Source organism: Pan paniscus, chromosome 18, assembly GCF_029289425.2.
Source record: "Pan paniscus chromosome 18, NHGRI_mPanPan1-v2.0_pri, whole genome shotgun sequence".
Taxonomy (NCBI): Eukaryota; Metazoa; Chordata; class Mammalia; order Primates; family Hominidae; genus Pan; species Pan paniscus.
Genome location: NC_073267.2, coordinates 72,219,431 through 72,242,110, shown reverse-complemented (window position 1 = coordinate 72,242,110; position 22,680 = coordinate 72,219,431). Strand labels below are relative to the sequence as shown.

At 35.9% G+C, this 22,680-nt stretch overlaps 1 long non-coding RNA gene across 1 annotated transcript in view; it reads left to right on the top strand.

Annotated features, from left to right (window-relative positions):
• The first annotated feature begins 1,684 nt into the window (after positions 1–1,684).
• LOC117976248 (uncharacterized) overlaps positions 1,685–22,680 on the top strand; it is a 42,352-nt gene continuing 21,356 nt past the window's right edge. Inside the window, exon 1 of the long non-coding RNA XR_004666869.3 lies at positions 1,685–1,893. This is a non-coding gene — a long non-coding RNA (uncharacterized LOC117976248). The remainder of the gene's footprint in view (positions 1,894–22,680) is intronic.

The window sequence follows — 22,680 nt, the reverse complement described above, 5'->3', positions numbered from 1 at the left end:
GATATTTGCATACCATATATCAGATAAGGGGTTAGTATCCAAAATATATATGGAATTCATATAAGTCAATAGTAAATGAATAAATAATATCAAACAAATAATATCAAAAAATAACAAATAGTAAATAACAAATAATAACAGTAAATAATAAAAAGCAAAGGACCTGAATAACATTTTTTCAAAGAAGACATAAAAGTGACCAACATCTGTGTAAAAAGGTAGCTCAATATCACTAATCATCAGGGAATTGCAAATGAAAACCACTATGAGATATGACTTAATACATATTAGGAAAGCTATTATAAAAATCTAAAGCTATCATGAGGATGTGGAGAAAAATAACCTTTGTACTGCTGACAGGAATGTAAATTGGTACAGTCCTCATAAAGTTTCTCAAAAATTTAAAAATAGACTACTCTATGTTCCAGCAATTCCACTTCTGGAAATATGTCCAAAGTAAATTATATTATTATTTTAAAGAGAGTTCTGCACTCCTGTATTCATTGAAGCATTATTCACCATAGGCAAGATATAGAAACAACCAAAATGTCTAATAATAGATGAATGAAAAAGAAATGTGATATATACGTATAATGGAATATTATTCACCTTTTAAATAGAAGGATATTCTGCCATTTATGAAAACATGGATGAACCTGGAAGACTGTGCTAAGTGAAATAAGCCAGACAAAGAAAGACAAATACCTCATGATATCTAAAAAGTCTGAACTCATAGAAACCAAGAGAGTTGAATGATGGTTACCAGAGGCTGAAGGGTAGGGAATAATGGGGGAAAGGTCAAAGTGTACAAACTTTCAGTACAATATGAACAAGTTCTGGAGATCTAATGTACAGCATGCTGAGGATAGTTAATAATACTCTATTGTATATTTGAAATTTGCTAAAAGAGTGGATCTCAGGAGTTCTTAATTGAGATCACAAAATAAAACAAAATCGAATTTTGTGGGCTTTTTACCTGTCTACAGTTCATTCTGAGAAATCATGCCAATTCTTTGCCTTTCTGGGAATATTTAGTGCAAGTGAAACGATAATCTGCAGAACCATGTGCCAAATAAATCTTTTCTTCATAAATTATCCAGCCTTAGGTATTTCTTTAGGGCAACACAAAACAGACCAAGATACCATGTCTCATCACTACAGCTGTGTGCTGCCCTCCACGGCTCAGCCTTTGTAGGCACTCCAGGAGGAGCTCATGTTCCCGGTGGCTGAGCACAATGAAAATAATAATAAAGAGATGGTAATGCTTACAAAATAAAGGTGAAATGACAAATACTAGTTTCAGATTACCTTTGTTTCTATAGCCATAGAAGAAATACTCATTTCTGTTCTACTTATTTGAGACTAATATGCAATACTATAGCTGAGTAAGATTCAATATGATTCATAAAACAGAGGTCCCTATTACATTAACATGTTTAATACTAAACCGGATGACATAGTCAGTAGAAAGTAATTCTCTGTGCACATGTGTGCTTTGTGCAAGAAAGGCACTACCCTTTCCCATGTATAATTATAGAGGACAAAATCACCCTAATAGAGTATATCATTTCTAAGCATGACTGGTGCTATGGTTTCATTGTGGCCCCCGTAAAATTCAGGTGTTGTCAATAAGAAAGTATTAAGACAAGGAGCCTTTAAGGGATGATTAAGCCATAAGGGCTGCCTCTTCATGAATGGATTTAAGGTCCTTTTAAAAGAGGCTTCATGTGATGTTCAGCTCACTTGCCCTTCTACCTTCTGCCATGTGAGGACACAGCGTTCCTCCCCTCCAGAAAATGCAACAAGGAACCAGTCCTGGAAGCAGTCAGCAGTCCTCACCAGACAGACAAACCTTCTGGTACCTTTTTCTTGGACTTCCCAGACTCCAGAAATGTGAGAAAATCAATTCTGTTTTTTGTCAATTACCTTGTTTGTGATATTTTGTTTTAGCGGCACAGACTAAAATAGCTAGTATTCAAAAAGGGCAAACAAAGCAGATGGTTTCTTTAAATACGTCTTTTGTGGGTTTCCAAAGAAAATGAACTAGAGTTTAGAAGCCATTTAGAGATATTTTAGAATGAAAACCTAGCTACTATTTGCATAATCCTTATATTTTAGGAACAGACAATAATGGTTCTAAGTTGTTGCTCTGTGTATGAGACGATACATGGTTATTCACTGCAATAGATGGGATTTCCAATGTTTATCTATAGAAACCTAATCCCCAGAGATGTACTAGGGGAATATATGAATAATTTTATTAACAAATATATCATAATCTATTGCCCAATAAAGAAAAAGATTTGGTAGCATCATACATGTTCTCAGAAGTCCTAAGATGAAGGTACCTCTCTTTTTTTATTCAAACCAGATTGTGTCTAACACACTAGTCCAGATTTTCAAAAAAAATAGACATTCAAAATAATGATTTGAAGATCTTATTTCTAGAAATTATTCATTTTACTTTTGTTATTAAATTCTACTGATCACTTTATACCACAATTTAGTTACTAAATGATTATGTTCTCATTTTATTCTTCTCATGAACTAAAATATGTTATAAAAGAACAGTAACTAAATTAGTAATGATGCAAGGATACACAAAGCAAGGATCATTATGGGAAGCCCTGGCAATTGATTTTTAAATACATTGATAATCTAGATTGGGCATGAAAAAGAAAACAAAACAGAGAAAGAACAGGAAAAATATCATCTATATCATAACAGGATAATTACTTACTTACTTATTAAAATAATTAGTTTTATGTTTATTTTACCAATATGCCAAATGCACAGTAAGGTAATTTAATAATTAAATTTGATTATAGAAAATAGGTATTTAATCATTTTTCTTTTGAGAGGAAAATTATTGGTGATTCTGAATTTGTTTATGTATATTTCTTATCACCTTTAGGAATTTTCTAGTAGCAGATTTATTAAATGTTGCAAATGTTTTCAAAGTTTCAAATATGTATTATTGTGTACATTAGAATGTTCCTTTTATTATGCACGTTGGTCAGAAGAAAATTTTATTTTTAAAGGCATTACCTCAGTAGTGCATTTAAATGCTTTTAAAGAGACAGGAATGAGTTCACAAACAGAAAATCAAGTGATGAATTTATTTAGAGATTACTTCTGTTTGTCACTAAGAAAATGCTCCAAATATTTGCTGTCTTATGAGTTCATCCATCATGCATTCATTCTTGCCTTCACTCACTCATGCATTTCTCCAATACCTGTTCTGACGCAGCTGCTTCATAGTATCTATGTGCACGGACTTTGGAAACAAATTGCATGGGCTCAAGTCCATTCTGCAACACACAAACTGTCTGTGCCTATGACTTATGTCTCTAGGCCTCACATAAAATGGGAGAAAGAAGGTAATGCCTGCATGGAATTGTGGAAGATAAAATTTGTTAATCCAGTAAAGGACAGAGAACAAAACCTACTACAGTGTAATAACTCAGTTAATTCTGTATTTAATAGTAATTATGCCCATTGATATGCATTGATTACTTGCTATATGTCAGACTCTATGCTAAGAATAAGTTGTGTATGTCTTAACTCATTTATATATATATACACACACACACATACACACACTTATACACACAGATATATATATACACTTAACTTTGTTTTATGAATTTTTCAATAATTTTACAGATTATATAATAGAATAGCAGAGAATTTAAGTAAATCATCTAAGACCATGTATTCAAAAGACAGTCTGACCAAAATTAAAACCAGGCAATCTAATTCTGAAACTTGCACTCCCTATGATTGCAGTCCACTTCCTGCTTTTTAATTTGCAAACATAACTCATCTAATTCAAAACATTTGCAGGTACAATATGTCACCTCCAATATACCTTGTGGAAAAATAAATTCTTTGGGATAGAGATATTTCTGTTCCTTTTACCTATTCTTTCCATAAACAGTTCAAAGCAAATTAAACATTGAAGTAAACTGCAAGCATTTAATCAATCCTAACACCCATTTATTGCTGCTTAAACTACAAAGCAATAGGATTATCTCTTTAATATTTAATGCATTCATAAATCTGCTCCAGAAAATCCGTCTCTTTCTGTGTCTATATTTCTTCCATGATGGTTTATTGCTTTTGAGAAGTTTGTAGTGTGAAAGTTCTACAATACTAAATCATTTTGAGCAAAAGAGAAAGAAACTATAATTGCAAATAAACCAGATAATAACATATTATTAACCTTCAGTAGTCCCCCTGAACCATCATTAACACATATCTATTATGCATTTATATTTCTGCGTTCATTGTGCTTGACACTGAAAAAGCTGAGGTGTCTCAAACAACCTTTATCTTTATTGAATACCCAAGTCATCGCAGAAGAAAACAAATGCTTTATTCTATGCAAAATCCGTATGATTACTAAATCAAATGAATAGTGCTCTAATAGAAGGGTGTATACTAGACTATAAACTCCATGAGGAGAAAATTTTTGTTATTGTTGTCTTCTGTAACGTATCTCAGAACTTAGAGTAGGTTGTTGGGCATATAAATGTTCAACAAATATTAAACTAGTGAATGCGTAAGTGAATGAATTAATCAACGTGGAGAATATGTAATACAATTTGCTGCACCGGCTTAAGATAATCTTCATAAAGATGGTTTGATATAGGTTTGGCTCTTCTGCATGGAAAAGGGAAAAAATGATGATATTGGTCGCTTTTTTTTTTTGGTGATTGTTATAACTTTTGGAATGGTTCATAAACTTTCCAAATTCTTTTACATTTGTAACACTGTTATCTTTTTTCTTTTCTTTTTTTTTTCCAATTGTGAGCCATTCCATATTGCATCTTTATTGCAAAAGTCAACGTGCTTCTTAGAAATTAAGATTGTGATTGATAAAACGAACATAATATATATGAATTTAAATGTATAAACACTTAGAAATTCAACAGTATCTCCTATTATATTATTACACAAGTTCACAATTTTGTAAAACCATAATACAGGCATACTATACATCAAGAGGAACCACTATTCCTTTTCATATTATTTTTTTCCTTTTTGAAATAATGATCCATCACTATGGACCCTTTTCACCTTAACATTTAATGTTAGTGGAAGCAATATCATTTTTTATTGAAATCACTCTGTCTTATCCCAAGTGTTTTCTAACATTTTGCAGGAAGAGACTTGGTGTGAGCATCATTACAAAACTTTAGCAGTTATGATTCTACTATGCCCCTTCCAAAGAGGTAGTAAGGTGAAACTCAAACACAGGCATCAATCAAAGATGGAACCTCAGACTTTTATTTGTTTTCTGGTTCTTTTAACCACATTTTTGTCTGGACTTTGCTTACTCGTCAAACTCAGATCAATTCTCTGCTGAAAGAAACAAGTAATGAGTGTGTGTGTGGTGTGTGTGTGTTTAATATTACAAAATGCACTCTGCCTTCTCCTCTGTCATCAAAAATCCTTTCAATATTTCTGTTTGCTTACAAAATGAAATTTAAAGGGATTATCTCATTTCCTTAGTTTACCTTTCCAGTCTCATCTTGGTCCATCTCTTCTCTCCACACATCAGCCACATTCATTCTCTTGGTTCTTGGAACACTCTGTCTTCAGCCGCTTTCCTGAAACAGAAGTTACAATGAGTTTTCATGATAAAGAAATGTGTTAGGGTGTGCTTACAGGGGAAAAGATATGACATACATGTTAAGGCGTGCTTAAAGGGGAAAGATATGAGAAAAGTAGATACATCAGATTGAAAGAATTAAGCAGTAATTTGGTCTCAGATGAAGACTACCTTCTTAATAATTCCACAAAAATTCTAGGCACAAATTACACCACAGAGTTATTTCTACCTTGAGATAATGGGGCCAGCCTCTTGAATTCAGTTAGTCATAGACTATGTCTTTGCTCTTAGGTGAGGGAAGACTGATACTTACCAGGTCAGGTTGATTCCATTTGTTGATTCCATTTTTTGTACTATTCCTTAAATAAACAGTTATGAGCTGCTAGCAGTCAATACTTACAGCATCTTTAGTGGGTGAGGCTGCACCAGTCAAGGAAAGGGGATTGGGGAAATATAAGCGTGCGTTCCACAGGAGAATTTTTGTACTGCTCGTATCCACTTGTTTTCATGTTAAGTTCATTCCCCACAATCACAGCTTCTCCAGCACTCTAGTCAGTCACAACCTGGGATAATTTACAAATTGCAATCCCATGCTGCAATTCTCCCACAGCCCTTACTGAAACCTATCATCTTCCTCTGCCACATGTTCTATACCTCAATCCTCCTAGGCTGGAACTTCTGCAGATCTAGACACTCATCCCTGAGGAGTCTGAGGTGCTGGTTACCATGTTCTGATCAGATATGCTTGCTGGACTTGTTCATGTACCAAGTGATGCTCCAATGGAGTCAGCTAAGTACTCATTTGGGTCTCCTCTTTGGCCAAGGACAATTATGCAGAGAAGGAAGCAACTGTGTATTGTCAGCAAATATCACAGGAGCTAGGAAATGAATGTTCCAGCATATGAAGGAGACCTGGGCAGGGCACTTGCAACATGCACTATGCAGGCTAAACTCTTTACTGCTTCAGGACCTGTGCACTTTCCATCTTTTTACTTAGAATGCTTGTCCTTCTGCTGTTTCAATGGCCAGCTCTTCCCCACAGTTCATTGAGAATCATACCTGCTTCCCTTTGAGAGACACCATTGCCAACCATCCCACCTAGATCTTATTGTCATCATTTACATCATTCCTGTGTTTTCCACTTTTTAATATTTAGCTAGATTTACAATAACATAGTTTGACACTTTATTTCAGTTTTTTCTCTTTTACTACTAAAAATGTATGCTTAGTGAGGATAAAAATAAATTTGATTTGTTCACTTCTGTATCACTAGCCTCTAGGATGGAGACAAAAATAGAGAAACAGAGAAGATGTATTGGGTGCATATTTGAATGCAGCAGTTGTGTATAAAGGTTGTAATGGTCTTGGGTACTCAACCTTTATACAGACATTGTGAATTTCCCCATCATATTAGGAGCCTAGGATAACTGTGTTTATTTACCTGCATCACTTTCCCAAAATACCATGTGTGCTCATTATAATGCCTCCAATCTCATCACCAGGAGCATCTCACGTCCTTAACTACTCAACCCTTTTTTGCCTGTCTCTTTAATTTGCGATCTCATAAGACACATTTGGTTGCAGTAAATCTATTTTTCCCTCCCTTTTTTCTTGAAAGAATCTACCAACTTCTTATCTTGATATCAGGACACAATGCATTAGGTTAACATAAAGCCAAAAGATGTGTCAACCATTCATTGTTAAACAGATACATTTGGTTCCTTTTTCCTCTCACTAATATTGTATTTGATTTAAGTAGCTTCAGTATGTCTATGCAGCTTTGGAAATACGTTCAAGATATTTTATTCTCTTTATGATTAATTCTTAACTATTAATTTCAGAATCCAAATTCAGGGTGATGTAAATTCCTTACTTTCAGAGTAGTGAAGTGTAAGAAAGGTTAGAAAAGTCCCAGAGATAGGACTCTAGTTCAGGTTATTAATTCTATGTAACAGGAAAATGATGTAGCTCATGAGGAGAAAAACTAAAGTTTATTTTTAAATACACACATTTGGATGCATTTTTGTGTAAATATATGCAAATATACACATTTGTATATGTATATATACACACATATATGTACAAGTATATGTGTGTGTATTTATATATAGAGAGAGAATGCTTATAAATAAGATGTAATCTTTTTTATCTAATATATTGAGACACTTGACTAAGAATGGTGGTATTGTTAATATCTAATATCCCATTCCCACCAGTGCTACCCTTTAATAAAGTTTTTGCCTCTCATCAAAACACAAAAGTCAGCTCAAACTGTTTATTTTCATATCCTTAGCATTATTGATTTTGAGCACTCCATATGTTGTTTTGTGTACTTTTGAAGATAAGATGTAATTATTGAAAGAAATGGATCAATGAAATAAGAGATTTAGCTGCTTGTTAGTTTATCTCACCCTGCCTCAAGCTCGATTTCTCAAAGAAAACAAGCCATCTGTATGTACGCTTTTTGGGAAAGAAAATTAACTAGAGTCGGTGTTCTGGGTAAACTTCTGATATTTACTTCAATTACTCTGTGAGGTATCCCTAACATGACTATGAACTCTGAGAGAACTTGTGAGAAGAGTTGCCATTCTATTACAGCTCAGACATCAGTGATTTTCAAGGATTCATCGTGGAATCTATTCTAGGCATACTACAAATAGGATATGTAACTGCACTTTGATATTGTCTAAACTGGATTGTGTTCATGCTTGTTCTTTAAGAATATAGTTAGGTTATGAAACAACCTAATTAGCTCTTTTAATGACCAAAACACTGTCCCTCTTGTTAGGCAATGTAGTCTCATCTTATCTGCTCAGCTCTTAAGGAAGTCACAAAAGCAATGCTTCCTCTCCAACCCAGGCTTAGAGGCTTAAGATGAATTTATTTCAAACATGCATATTCATGATTTTCCTTTATTTTACCTTATCTGCCCCTGCCTTTACTTTCTTAAATCTCATTTTAGCTTGCGTGTAATACTCCGATATTTTGAGTGTACCCTTGGAAAAGACTAATGCATAAATTAACATAAATAATCTCTTAAAAGTAGTTGTATCCTAAGCCATCTGTCTATCTGAAATCTAACGTCTTCTATTTGATTGGTTGGACAGATCTCATGATGTTGGATAACTCTAGAACTTACCCAAGTAGAAATAAATAATAACTTTTGAGGTAAAAAGAAAAGTAAAAATAAATTTCCTGGAATTTTCTCAATAACTTCTTATCACAGATTCATGGAACCTTGGGAATAGATAGAACAAAAGCTCACCTGAGGGTTTTATGAATATTGATATGGTTCTCATTTGTTCCTTCAACATTTTGCACCTTCCCTTATATTTTTATTGTATAGTCTCTTCTTCCCTTTCTCTGTCCTTCAATAATTTGCAACTCTGCAGAAGGGAAGTTAGATGGTTTACCTATCAGAAGCATTAATGGGACTGGGGATACTGATCTGGTCCCATCAAGCACCTGACGTTTGAATTCTCTTGTAAATATTTCCAAAAAATACTTAGCCTCTATTATTATTGTACCACTACTGAGAGCAAAAATAATTAGGAGTAAAAACAATAAAAGTGATTAAAAGCATATTGTTATTTATATTATATTTGAGTACTTTGATGCCTCAGGAACTTTTATATACATTACTTCTCATCCTTGTCTCATTTAGTAAAGTTACTCTTGCCATGTTTTGGAGAAAGTAACTGAGATGTCAAGAAGCAAAGTGACTTGCGCAAAACCATAAAGGTTGGCTGTCAGACTAGGAATGTTAGCACATTCACTAATGCACATTCTTGGAACAACTCTAGTGATGTAGAACTCAGTAAATATGGAAGCAGACATTGTTTTTCCACTCAGGGGAAAAAGGTTTTAATTAAAAACCTATATATGAAGGTGAATTCAAACTATATTCTGTTAGACAATTGATTACTCAGAGTAATTAGAATCTATTATAGTTATTCTCATATTTCAAGTGTTCACACTTATATATAGATTTATATATTACATATATAGCAGCGATTATTATTTATTAGCATAATGGTATTTCTGAAAATATTTCTTATACAGACCTAGAGTGATACAATCGAGTTTAGCTTTTACAAAATACATCACAATATATACCAATATTTCTCAGTTACTTCATTTGGTAAGAATTCAGATTCACATACAAATTAAGATTTGCTCCAACAGCACTTTTCGAACTTGAGTGTATAAAATGCAATTCAACTTACTCAGCAGAATGATGCACCCCCAAAACTAGAGTAGTTAGAGTTTGCTGTGAAGACATAAACTCTACATTTACTGCCAGGAAGTTTTTGGTAACATCTAAAGCAAAGGAAGGTAGTCATAGCATCTGAACCCATAAAAGCTGGTTATACAGAAATTACTACAGTATGGAAAATTAGAAGTCACATCCAAAATACATGGAATAAAAGAATACTTATTATTTTAATTTCTTTTAATGCATTTATTCAAGTACTTATTATTGACACCTGCTCTAAAACACATATAGTGCCAGAAGCTGGAGGTACATATAAAAATAATGTCTGGGTCAGGCACGGTGGCTCGTGCCTGTAATCCTAACACTTTAGGAGGCTGAGGCGGGCAGATCACTTGAGGCCAGGAGTTCGAGAACAGCTTGGCCATCATGGCAAAACTCTGTCTCTATTAAAAAGACAAAAATTAGCCAGGCATGGTGGTGCATGCCTGTAATCCCAGCTACTTGGGAGGCTGAGGCAGGAGAACTGTTTGATCCTGGGAAGCAGAGGTTGCAGTGAGCCAAGATTGCACCACTGCACTCCAGCCTGGGTAACAGAGTGAGACTGTCTCAAAGTAATAAATTAAATTAAATTAAAAATAATATCTGGGCCTTAGTCAAAAGGAGTGTATAGTCTCATATGAAGACAGATTTTATCATAATGTAGCCTATGTTACTGGTATGCAAAAAATAATGGAAGAATGGGGGTCTGGTTTTGGAGAGGAAATGACATTTGCACCATGTTTTGAAACGAGATTAGGATATTCTGGGAAAAGATGCAACAAGAGGCAGGCAAAGACAGCATTAGAAGTTCATTGTGTGCCTTGCAAATATGTAAACTTTGTTTTCTAAAGAAAATAAGGATTTATTTAAGAATTATAAGAAAAATGACATTAGCAATAATAATAATGACATTAGTAGGTTTTAATTATTCTGGAAAAAACATGGTGAATAGATGGGGACTGGGTAAGAGAAAAGACAGATTAAAACATTCTAGACAGGAATTGATGAAGTCTAGCTATAGAAGCAGTAAGAAGAGAGAGCGAGGACTCAATGACTATTCAAGGGTCAAGGTTAATATGTGTATTCTATACATAGAACATATAAACCAATTGATTTGGACCCTCCCTGTGTACCATTTCGAGCTTATTGTGGCCATGTTCTCTAACAGCATTGCACAGATGCAATCAGACAGTGGCTCATCTTGGCCTGTGCTGCATACCTCTCCCTTCCTAATCTGGGTCTTTTCTGATCCTATGGCAAGGATCCTGTGTACCATTTCAAGATTATTGTGGCCATGTTCTCTAACTGCATTGCACAGATGCAATCAGACCGTGGCTCATCGTGGCCTGTGCTGCATACCTCTCCCTTCCTAATCTGGGTCTTTTCTGATCCCATGGCAAGGGATGCCTGCAGAACCTGCTCTTTGCTCACACATATGTACTCCACAGTGTAGGAGGCTAATGCCCACAGGGCTATCCATGACCAAGTGGAGACAATGAATAAATCCACCCCTTTGTCTCTGGAGCATTTTATTCTAAGATATATTTCAAAAAGCAACTTAGAAGATGCCAGCTGATAGAGCCTTCAGTCACCCATAGCAATGACCAATACCTTAACACAAATGTATGTAGCTTTTCTCTCTTCTCTTGTGTTACTCCCCCTGTCCTTTAATCCCACTCCGTGTATGTCATGCCCCAAATAAAAAAGTGCATATTTAAGCCTGTATTTCAGGTTCTTTTAGGGGAAACTAAGTCAAAGTACTGGTTGGCAAGAAACAGCTTACCAGGTGTGTCTTGTTTATAGCTTTCTGTCCATAGTCCCTAAATCAGAGAAAACTCTATAAAGACCTTATAATGATATACCTACAATCTCAGCAGATGTATTATTTGATGTTTCAAAAGACAGGATCAGAAGAGCCATGAAATAAACTGAGCAACACCCCAGGAGGAGTTCTAGCATGACAGAATTAGCCAGGCCCATCTGATTCTCGGTGAGATCTTTCATGAGAAAAATGAGTTGGGAAAAGCAAGATCATTGGACACCTAAACAGAAATTAAGGCATGGGTACAGAAAAGGCATTAGGTGAAATTGTGGGAATATGAGTCTGTAAACTACACTCCCGAGGAAGCAGAAACCATTAAGTGAACAGACACGAAGTAGAAAAAGATACCCAAAATATAAAGGAAATGCCAGACCATGGTGAGAGAAGACAGCAGATGACAGAATCAGATGCCATAAGAGAGACAGAGAGAGACAAACAAAGGTGACTCAGTTTCTAGCTGATTTCCGTTTCCTGTCTTAGATTTTTAACCACAAGTATCTTACAATAAATTTCATTTTTTAAAAAGTTCTATGTCATCCTCTGATTCTTGTAAGTAGAAGAGCAACACTAAATTTTTTCTCATTCTGTTTCCTTTGGTAACATTTGGCAAAATCTTTCCACAGTCCAGATAAAAAGGAAGTTCCTCCCAGACCTCCCACATACTTCTTCCGAAATCTTCCCCTTTAACTGCAGTACATTTTCATTGATTTGGCTATCAGGAGCACAGCCAGACAAAATCATCTAAGACTCATGACATTATGCAATAACTTGAAAATACCAAGCACTTTAATGTAATTATCTTGTCTAAAACAGTTTAGCAAACAGAAAGTCAAGCTTCTGATGGTTTATGCTAATGTGCCTCAGAAGCAATCACACTGGTTATTTTATTATTTCTCTTTCCCATATGTCTGTAAGTACACCTCACTTGGAAAAGGATTAAGACAGACAAGACAGACAGCACTCTTCTTAAAAGTTGATGTTAAATCAATACTAGTGATTTGCTATATTATTTCAATAATACTATTGATACTATCGATGTTCAATACTATTATGTAAAAACACAGTTTCAGAAGTAATTTCATTTGTTATGCACTTGAAAAAAAGGAAGTGAATGTTATATTTTAACTGTAAAACAGAATTTAAAAAACACAAAAAAGTTCACAATATTATAAAACAAAATGAAACGAAAAGAGATGTTGAGCTTCCACCTTCCATCTATGGTAATATTGAAAGACTATGGAAAGGGTGTGATCTGAATTAGGGTTTGCCAAATTTTCCCTGTAAGTAACCCAATAGTAAGGATTTTTGGCTTAGTGAGCCACGAAACCTGTCATAACTAATGCAATCAGCAGAGTAGAAGCATTTACAAGAAGGGAAGATTCAGACATTCAAATTCAAAGTTGGTAGAGTTCAAAGACACTGAGTCTTAAAAATACGGCCTGTGTGGGCCAGGCGCAGTGGCTTACACCTGTAATCCCAGCACTTTTGGAGGCCAAGTGGGGGCAGATCATGAGGTCAAGAGATCGAGACCACCCTGGCCAACATGGTGAAACCCCATCTCTACTAAAAATACAAAAAAATTATCTGGGCTTGGTGGCATGCGCCTGTAGTTCCAGCTACTCTGGAGGCTGAGGCAAGAGAATCGCTTGAACTTGGGAGGTGGAGGTTGCAGTGAGCTGAGATGGCGCCACTGCACTCCAGCCTGGGTGACAGAGCGAGACTCTGTCTCAAAAAAAACAAAACAAAACAAAACAAAACATGGCCTCTGTGGAGGGATGAGGACGGGTAATTTTTCTGATGGAAAGGGAATGTCGTAGACTGAGTTCCCCAGGAACTGGAGGTTCATAAGAGAGTGCTCTTGGGGGTGACCATGTGTAGAAGAGAATAGAAGAAAGCAGAATTGGGCAGTGGAAGAAGTTATGCAATCTCAACAAAGGCCTCGGACAATCATATGAGGAGCTTTGAAGCTGAGATGACTCCCTCAGAATTGTCCCAAGTTGGCTCAAGAGGGCAAGTTATTAATGCTTTTACATTGATTAATCCTCAGGTAAGTAATGGTCAAATAGAAGTATATCCACGAGGGATGGGACTCTTTTCAATTGAGTTCTAGAAGCAGATGCCCCAGGATTCCTAGGAAAACCTATGAGGGAGGCTAGTAGAATGAACTCTAATCCCTCCTCAACAGCTGCTGTCAGAGTTGCAACTATTATTCTTTCACCTCTGATGCCATTCTACACTCCTTCCACACTCAGCTAGTTCCCCATCTGGCATAGCAGATTCCCCCAGTGACATAACCCAGATCCGTTTGCTTGACAGATTTAAGCTCATGTTTACCATATCCATTGTAAGCAGAAGTTATTGAACTTGTCCAATTACTATCAAAATCAGGCAAGGGAGTACAAAGAGGCACCCAAGTGAATCACTTGTGTGTGCCAAATTCATTCATTCTGCCCTCATTTTGACAATTCCACCACCAACAGCAGCCCTGACTTCTTTTTATTAATAGGACTAATTACCCCTGTAAAGACGGTAGTTCTGCTTCTTGAGTGCTAGTCTCTTTCATGAAATCTGAAGTACCAAAGCAGAAGCTGTAGTTTGTATTTCCATAGGACTCTGTGTTCCCAGTGGAAGCATTCCCACCTTAAAAACTAGGACCCTTAATTTTAGAGTCTCACATTTCAAGAATAAGAATAAGTCAGATATTGTATTTCTGATAAGTGGAAGTGATGGTTAGCCAAGCCATGCCTGGGTTCCTGAACCTACGCTCCAAGTGTACACCATATCCTGGAGGATGACTCTCCATATTCTCAAGATGTTATCCCCAAATTGGTGCCTCATTTGTGCATTAAACTGGCTATTCCATCATTCTATCAGTCTGGCAATTGGCAGCTTCTGAGCAGTGTGGAACATCATGTGACCTGTGGAACTCATACATGGTAAAGGCCTCATACCACTTTCTCTATCAAGTGGAGTCCTTGACTTGAAGTGATATTAGGGATTTTCCATGGGTGGATTAAACATTTTCTAAGACAGTGGTGATAGCAGAGGCCCTATTGTCAAGGTAAACTTGCACATAAAAGTATAGAAAGATTTCACCAAGTTGCTTTGTGATTTTTCTATAATAGATCATTTTGGTGGGTGCTAAACGTGATTTGAAGATCTTCACACTTTATGTCCACTCTCTTTCATTGGTCCACGTGATCCTATCCCAAGAGTTCTTGTCCTTGATTTTCTGAACATTATTCATATTCATGTACATTCTAACCTCATGCTATTATTGTTCCAAACAGCCTCTAATCACTGCTTAATCATTCTCCCAAAGTTTTTATTTCCAAAGCAATCAAGATTAGCAATCAAAATGAACAATTCTACTGTTTTTATAGTTACTAGTTTTCCCATAGTTCAAACCTCTGTAAACATTTCAAGAGCTAATACATTTGCTCAAACTAGTATAATATTCCAATTCAATGTGGGCGAAGTTTTGACAATTGCATTGATCCCTTCTACCAGAAACAATCTGCTCCTCCAACGGCCAGTGACAGGTCCCTTAATGCCAGCTGGCTGGCAAGTGACCCAGCTGGAAAGTTCCATGCTAGATCCTACTTCCTCCAAATTCCCTGGCAGCAACAAATGTAGTTTGAGTTCCCCGAAAGCAAACTCTAGTATGAAAATTACTTTCTCAGATACTTTTAGAAAACAATCTTGGAGTCACCTCCCTGTAAAATGGGGGAAAACAACACAGGATTGGCCAGAGAGCAGACAGACTAGGATTCAGGTATAACAGAAGTCACCGTCTCCAGGAGAAGGTCTGATGCCGGGATAACACTTCAGTGTTGCCCCAGAACTGACAAAAAAGGCCAGTTTCTTGTGGCCATATAGGCCAGTCAGTGTAGGAGGACTGACCTGGGAAGAACTGGAACCTTTGTAGAGATGAGGCTTACCTGAGGCAATCCTTAAAGATGGTGGAAAGCTGAAGGCTGTCTGTTGGCAGCAACACACACTTCAACTGGGTGAATAAATCCTTAATTTGTGAAGAAGTAGCTAGGCGGTATATCATGGTATCCACTGCAGTGGGGTAGAATAGGATCTATATTTCAACCAGATTGCAAGTACCTCATGCCTAAAGATCACGTTTCTGATGTTCACCCAGTTCAACAATACATTTAGTGACCACTTGTTGTATGAATATTAATGTAAAACTATTTAAAAGGATAACCAATATATCATTATGTAGTTTGTGATTTATTATTTTTAAACATAATCCTGTATCTCTGCAATACATGACGTTAAGTGTATTAAAAATCCATTTGCTTTATCACTTATTTAAGAAACATATATTTAACTGCTAGATACTGTGCCAGATACCATATTAGATGCTGGAGAAGTAATGCAGAGGATTTATGGGCACTACCCTCACTGAGTTGATTTAGAAAGATTAGACAATTAAACATGTAATAGTCTCACTTTTCTCCAAAATCTCCCTTAGGTCTCACTCAAAACACTCAATGCAGACATGATTTCTCTATGTTTTTAGTTCTTATTAGAGGTTGTGGTGGGAACATGGCAAACACAAATTAAAATTATACATAAAGGAATAATAAAAAAATTAAATGAGCTAACATTTTTAATTACAAAAATGTCCAGCACAAAGTAAAAGCTACAAATAAAACATGTAAGTTATGATAAATACTAAGGAATTAACCAGAAAAGTGATACTTAGAATTTTCTGAGTTGAAAGCAGCTTCTTTTCACTAGTACTTGGTTGAAGAAATGATTTAGGTAGAAATTGCTTAGCATGTTGGAGAAACAATGAGAAGGCTACTAATTTTACTGCATTTAAGAAGTGACCGAATCAGAAATCCATAATTTTCTCTTAAGCACGTTTTGTATATTTCTGGAGAATATTTGATGTATTTTCCCTGTTGCTGTTCTCTGAAATCAGGCCCACATACCACTCTTTACAGCCCCCTATGGTACTTTGCAGGGGGTTAGTCACATCATTGGAATTCAATAGGCCTTTTGATTAAATAACTATAAAAGTTATTAATTTCAAATACAAGAAAATGGTTCCTTTTTGGGACTTGGAGACTATTCTATAATCAAACTAGTAATATTCTCTGATTTAAATTTAAAATAAAGCAGAATGGGTACTTTTTATGTTGTTGTTTTTAAACAGCATGAATCCTGGCCAAAAGCACTCCAAGGAACTAATCTGAGTGAATCACTGCATTTCCTAGTGAAACTGTAAATTTCAGCATGGATTAAAAAAACATAAAACCTCTACACTTCAAGATATTAATTAACCTACTTATAGATATATGTAGATAAATGGCAGAACTTGGAACCCCCTTAGATTTTCTGACTTTCCCTACTTAGTTGTAAAACATCAAAGAGAGAGTAATAATAATTTTCTGGGTCTTTTTTTGTATCTTGAATATTATATTATTGTTAGTAGATGTTAAACTTTTATTGATAAAAATGAGATCATTCAGGGAAACCATCGGCTTTTTTAAGTTTCTTTTTAAAACTTTTTTATTTGTGGTCTCTTTTTAAAAGAGTTTACTATCACCTTTATTAGAACAGACTGTCAATAAATTCTGAATTCTCCAGGTAATCTCTTAACTCATTAGATCATTATTTTTGTGAGGGATAAAAATGAAGCTTACAAGTAGACTTTTTTTGTTATTTACCGTAAGTTATTTTTACCCAGAGCTATAAGGTAGAAACAAATCAGAGTCCAAAATATGAAGTTTTAAGTTTGATTCTTCTAGTAGTACTTAATTTTTTCCCCATCAGGAAACTGGATTTCCCAACCTTAGGAGAAGTAAATATATAATCTATGGGTCCTTTCCTTGTCTTTCTGTATGTAACATAAATCAGTTACATCTTTTTCAGTCTCCTATCTCTCTCAAGCTATTGTTTAAAGTCAAATAGGCCATACAATATTAGTTGAAGACAAAGGTGGCCAAGCTTTTTGAGGATTATTAAAGCACTCAAACAACTCTGTCAGAAAATATTCCCAACATCAGATGCTGAGTACTGAATACTACTCTTTAGTGAGTACAGAATAGTGCTGGAGGAATTGTAGATGACAGAAATAACAATTTCATACTCATTTTGTTATTTTCTTTGAACAGAAGATGACAGTGTGTAACAATGAGTATGTGAGAATGTGAATTTATGAATGAGCCAGTCAGGCATGTTTGAACCAGAGCATCAGTAAGTCCCCTGCCATTATGGTGAACAAGGAGTCAGACAAAAACATTAGCCTTTGTTTTCTTTCTTCATGGGTTCTTACATTAGGATTTCGACAAAAAGGGCTAATATCCAGAATCTACAAATAACTTAAACAAAACTTACAAGAAAAAATCAAACAACCCCATCAAAAAGTGGGCAAAGGATATGAACAGACACTTCTCAAGAGAATTATTTTTCTTAGTTCTCTCTGCAAACCAAAGTAGTTTCTGTGGAGAGAGAACAATGGCCCCCAAAGACATCCACATCCTAATTCCTGGAACCTGTGTATATGGTATCTTACATTCCAAAAGGGACTTTACAGATATGATTAAGTTAGAGATTTTGAGATAGGAAGACTATTTTAGATTATTCTTATGGGCCTAATGTGATCAAAGGAGTCTGGATTAGTCCGTGCTCACACTGATAAAGATACTACTGGAGACTGGGTAATTTATAAAGAAGAGGTTTAATTGACTCACAGTTCCACGTGGCTGGGGAAACCTCAGGAAACTTAGAATCATGGTGGAAGGGGAAGCAGGCAGCTTCCTCACAAAGCAGCAAAAAAAGAGAAGTGAGAGCACAGGGTAAAAAACTGCTGCTTTGAAAACCATCAGATCTCATGAGAATTCACTCACTTTCATGAGAACAGCGTGGGGATCCAATCACCTCCCTCCCTCTGCACATGGGGATTACAATTTGAGATGAGATTTGGGTGGGGACACAGAGCCAAACCATATCAAAGTCCTTATAAGCGGGAGGCTCAGAGTAGGAAATGTGACGATAGAAACAAGAGACCAGAGAGGTAGAAATTTTAATATGCTATTGGGCTGGCTTTGAAGATTTAGAAAGGGATGAAGGGCCAGGGAAAGCAGGTGGTCTCTAGAAGCTGAAAAAGTCAAGGAAAACAATTCCTCAGCAGAGCCTCTAGAAGGAAGGTAACCCTGTTGACCCTTTTTAGACTTCTGACCTTCTCAACAGCAAGATAATAAATTTTTGTTTTTCAAAGCCACTAAGTTTGTGGTAATTTGTTACAACAGCAATAGAAGACTGATCTAAGTCCCAATCTCCATCTCTAAATAAATATCTCTTCTTAAATTAGTCTTAGAGTGAATAAAAGACAAAGACTCAAGCTATCAACTCTCTGTGGGTTCTAAAGATTAAATGTATTTAAAATAATACATGGTGAGGCTATACAAAGGAAGATTTACATTTTGGTTGCTATGGTGATTATTAAATCTACATCTATGTAATGCATTATTTTGAGCAACACAAGCCATTTTGAACAAAACAAAGTAATGCAACATATTCCTATGGCTCATTACAAATATATAACCTTCTGAAATAAACATTTCAGGTTCAGCTTCAATAATTTTTTTTTAATATCTACTATGTCCTGGGTATCCCTATGAGTAAGTGTGTGTGACAGAGAGAAAGAGAATTTCCAGTACTTTATGTAAAACATTATCACCACGTCTTTCTTTTAGCAGTACACTCTAGTCATTAAATCATACAATTATTTTAAAATATTTACGGCATAATGGATTATTAGAAGATGTTTGGAAATATTACCCATCTTTAATTTGTGAGACATGTCATGGTTTTCACAAACTTTTTGAATCTTTATTTGCTCTACATCCTTATTTGGTAAGCTAAGACTTCAAATTCTTTCTCTCCCTCTTCCCTTCATATGAACTCTTCTTGCCTTAATGTTGAGACGCCAGGAATTCATGGGATTAAAATGGTAGCGCTTTCTCTAAGAAATTTGCATTATCAAAGGTTTCAGAGTATTACATTCTAAACATGAAGCCCTGTTGTTAGAAGTGTTATTTGTCTAATCTTTGGCATTTTAAACTCCCATTTATAATAAATTATACAGTTTACAAAGCACTTTTCTTTTGGAAGAACAAAAGGTTTAGAGTTATCATTTAGGGTTCTGACACAAACTCCGCCACTTCACAAGCTGAGTGAACACTGGTAACCTGCTTAGTATTTCTGAGCCTCAGTTTCTTATCTTAAAAAAAAAAATAAGTGGAAACGATAATACCTATTGTATATCTTTGTTTTGAAGATGTAGTAATATATTTTTAAAAGAATGTTAAACCATAAGAAACAATGTAAACAATGGTAATAATTTTTATTACTATCATTGTAATGGTTATCTATTAATATATAATAAATATCTTGGAACTTAGTGGCTTAACACAATGAACACATGATCTCGTAGCTTCTGTGGATTAGGAACCTGGGTGTGGTTTAGCTGAGTCCTCCAGTGGAGATGTGTTAGATGGGCTACAATTAAAATGTCTGGCTGGGCTACAGTTATCTCAGGGCTTTATTGGGGCACATACACTTCCAAGCTTGTGTATATTATTGTTGACAGTATTCAGTTCCTCAAGGGCAATTACAGTGAGGCCTCACTTCCTGGTTAGCTGTAAACTCCGGGGATACCATCAGCTCCTCATCAGGTGGAACTCTCCATATGGAAGCTTATGACATGGCAGCTGGCTTCCCTCAGAGCAAGCAAGCAAGAGTGGATGCTCAGGAAAAAAAGCCAGTCTCTTGGTAACTTAATTTCAGAAGTGATATTACATCATTTTTTTTTTGGTATTCTATTTATTAGAAGCAATTCATTAGGTCCAATCCATATTCAAGTGAACAGCGTGCACCAGATTCTGAATTCTGAGAACTGGAAGTCACTGGGGCCATATTAGAAGCTGCTTGCCATAATCATTGTTACCTAGTTCTTAAAATTGCCCCTCACCAAAATTCTAGCCACGGGGTCAAGGCATTTTGCTTTAAAAGGAATCTTGGATAGTTACCTGAAGGCAAAATAGACACTCAGGTCCAGTTTTAAGGGTCCATTTCCATGTGCATTTGAATTTATATTTCATGATTAAAGTACAAGGAACACATTATAAATTTTCTTACAGGAAACTCTTATCTAGGGGTCTGGGTAATGGAATATGCCAAGCTATGAAGTTTTGCAAAACACTTGGTTGCAGGGGAAAAACAGATTAGTGCTCTCTTAACTATGACTAAACCAGTGGGTACGGCATGCAATCACCATTTCCAAAACAATTATGTTGAATTTAATAGCTCTTCAACTCTTTCTGGTGCTGCAACAAGACTACTGATTTAATGGTGCACCAAGCTGCTACAAACCAGAGGTTAAAACCCGTGGTTAAATGACTCTGGTGAGTGGTATTGAAAGCTATCATCATGTGGACAGTTCTCAGACTCCAGGAAGGGGGAAAGAGGAGGGTGGCATGAGGAAGGGGGTAAAGAGGAAAACAGAACAAAACAGGAAAAGCCAACAGGCAGCTGAGGCTTTCAAAAGCACTCAGATACTGCCGATTTATTTTTCTTTTTTTTTATTTGTCATTCCAAATGTTAAATTGAGGTGATTATAAACCTCTTGTTTGTTTCGTTTTGCTTTCAGTTAAAAAGTGAAAATTAAAAGACAGTGGGGATAAACTGCAGAGAGAGCTTTTGACAGCTGAAGGATGGAAAGCCCATTACCCATAATCATAATACAAACCCTCTGGACAATGCTGGGGGAGGGAACCTCTCACAGGAGAGGCGCTGGAAATGACCCAGGCCTGGCAGGCCCTGAGGCCATCACAGGAATGAGATTGCAAACCCCAGGGAGAAGCATTGAAGGCTGCCAACATGGCGGGCTCTGAAAGCTGCACTCTGCCATGACAATGGAAAGCGGGAGAATTGACGGTGAACTGATTGGCAGTGGGTGGGAAAATGGAGAAATAGGCTGCCTGCCTGGAAGGCCAGAGACCTGGTAGGAGAGAGGTCTGAACAGCCGATAGACTTACAAAAACAAAACAAAAAAACCTGGATGCCAGAGGAAAAAATATATATAATCAGAAATCAGTTAAAAGAGTGAATTGTAACTTTAAATCCAGAGCATGAAATATAGAAATGGAAAATAGATTAACGAATACTTCTTCGTGTAGTACAAATAGAGCTAATGTTGTCCAAATAAGCATAGAGAATAAGCATAGCTGCATTGTGATGTTTTTGTTAGAAATTTTATTAACCACACAATCCATAGTTATTATTGTTGCTTTAAACAGTCACTTAGCTTTTAAATAAATTAAAGTGTGAAGACATTTAAAAAATACTTTCCCAAATTAAAAAAAAAAATGGTGCAGAAGTCATAATGTAATCACTTAATGAATTTTCAAAGGAAATGCACCTTTTAATCCGCACTCCAATTTAACTAAAAGACAACTACCTGCCTTCAGACGGTTCATGTCTCCTCCATTTATTATCCATTCCACTGTCGCCAATGATAATCACCGTACTGATTTCTACCGTCATAGATAAATGTGTGTGTTTGAACTTTACGTAAGTGAAACCTACGATATGCTCTTTGGTCTATTTTGCTCAACGTTGTTTCAAAATTTGTGCATATTGTGTGTCAGAGACTTTTGATTATCATTGCTGTATAGCAATTCAGTGTGTGAATGTGTCACAAACTAATGACACACTTCACTTCTGAAGGTATGTTATTAGTGTTTAGGTTAGGCCTGTTCTTTGTATTTCTGTTGTGAATGTTTTAGTACTTTGTTTTCTCTGCCATTTATTTTGGCTTTAACCTTATGGCTGCATTTAAAAGTTCTATAGGATGCAAATGTTCACCTTTGGTAGATATTGCCAAATGCCCTTCTAAAGTAGTTATACCAGTTATATATACAGCTACCCACTCCGCCTCCTGAAAGCAATGCATAAGAG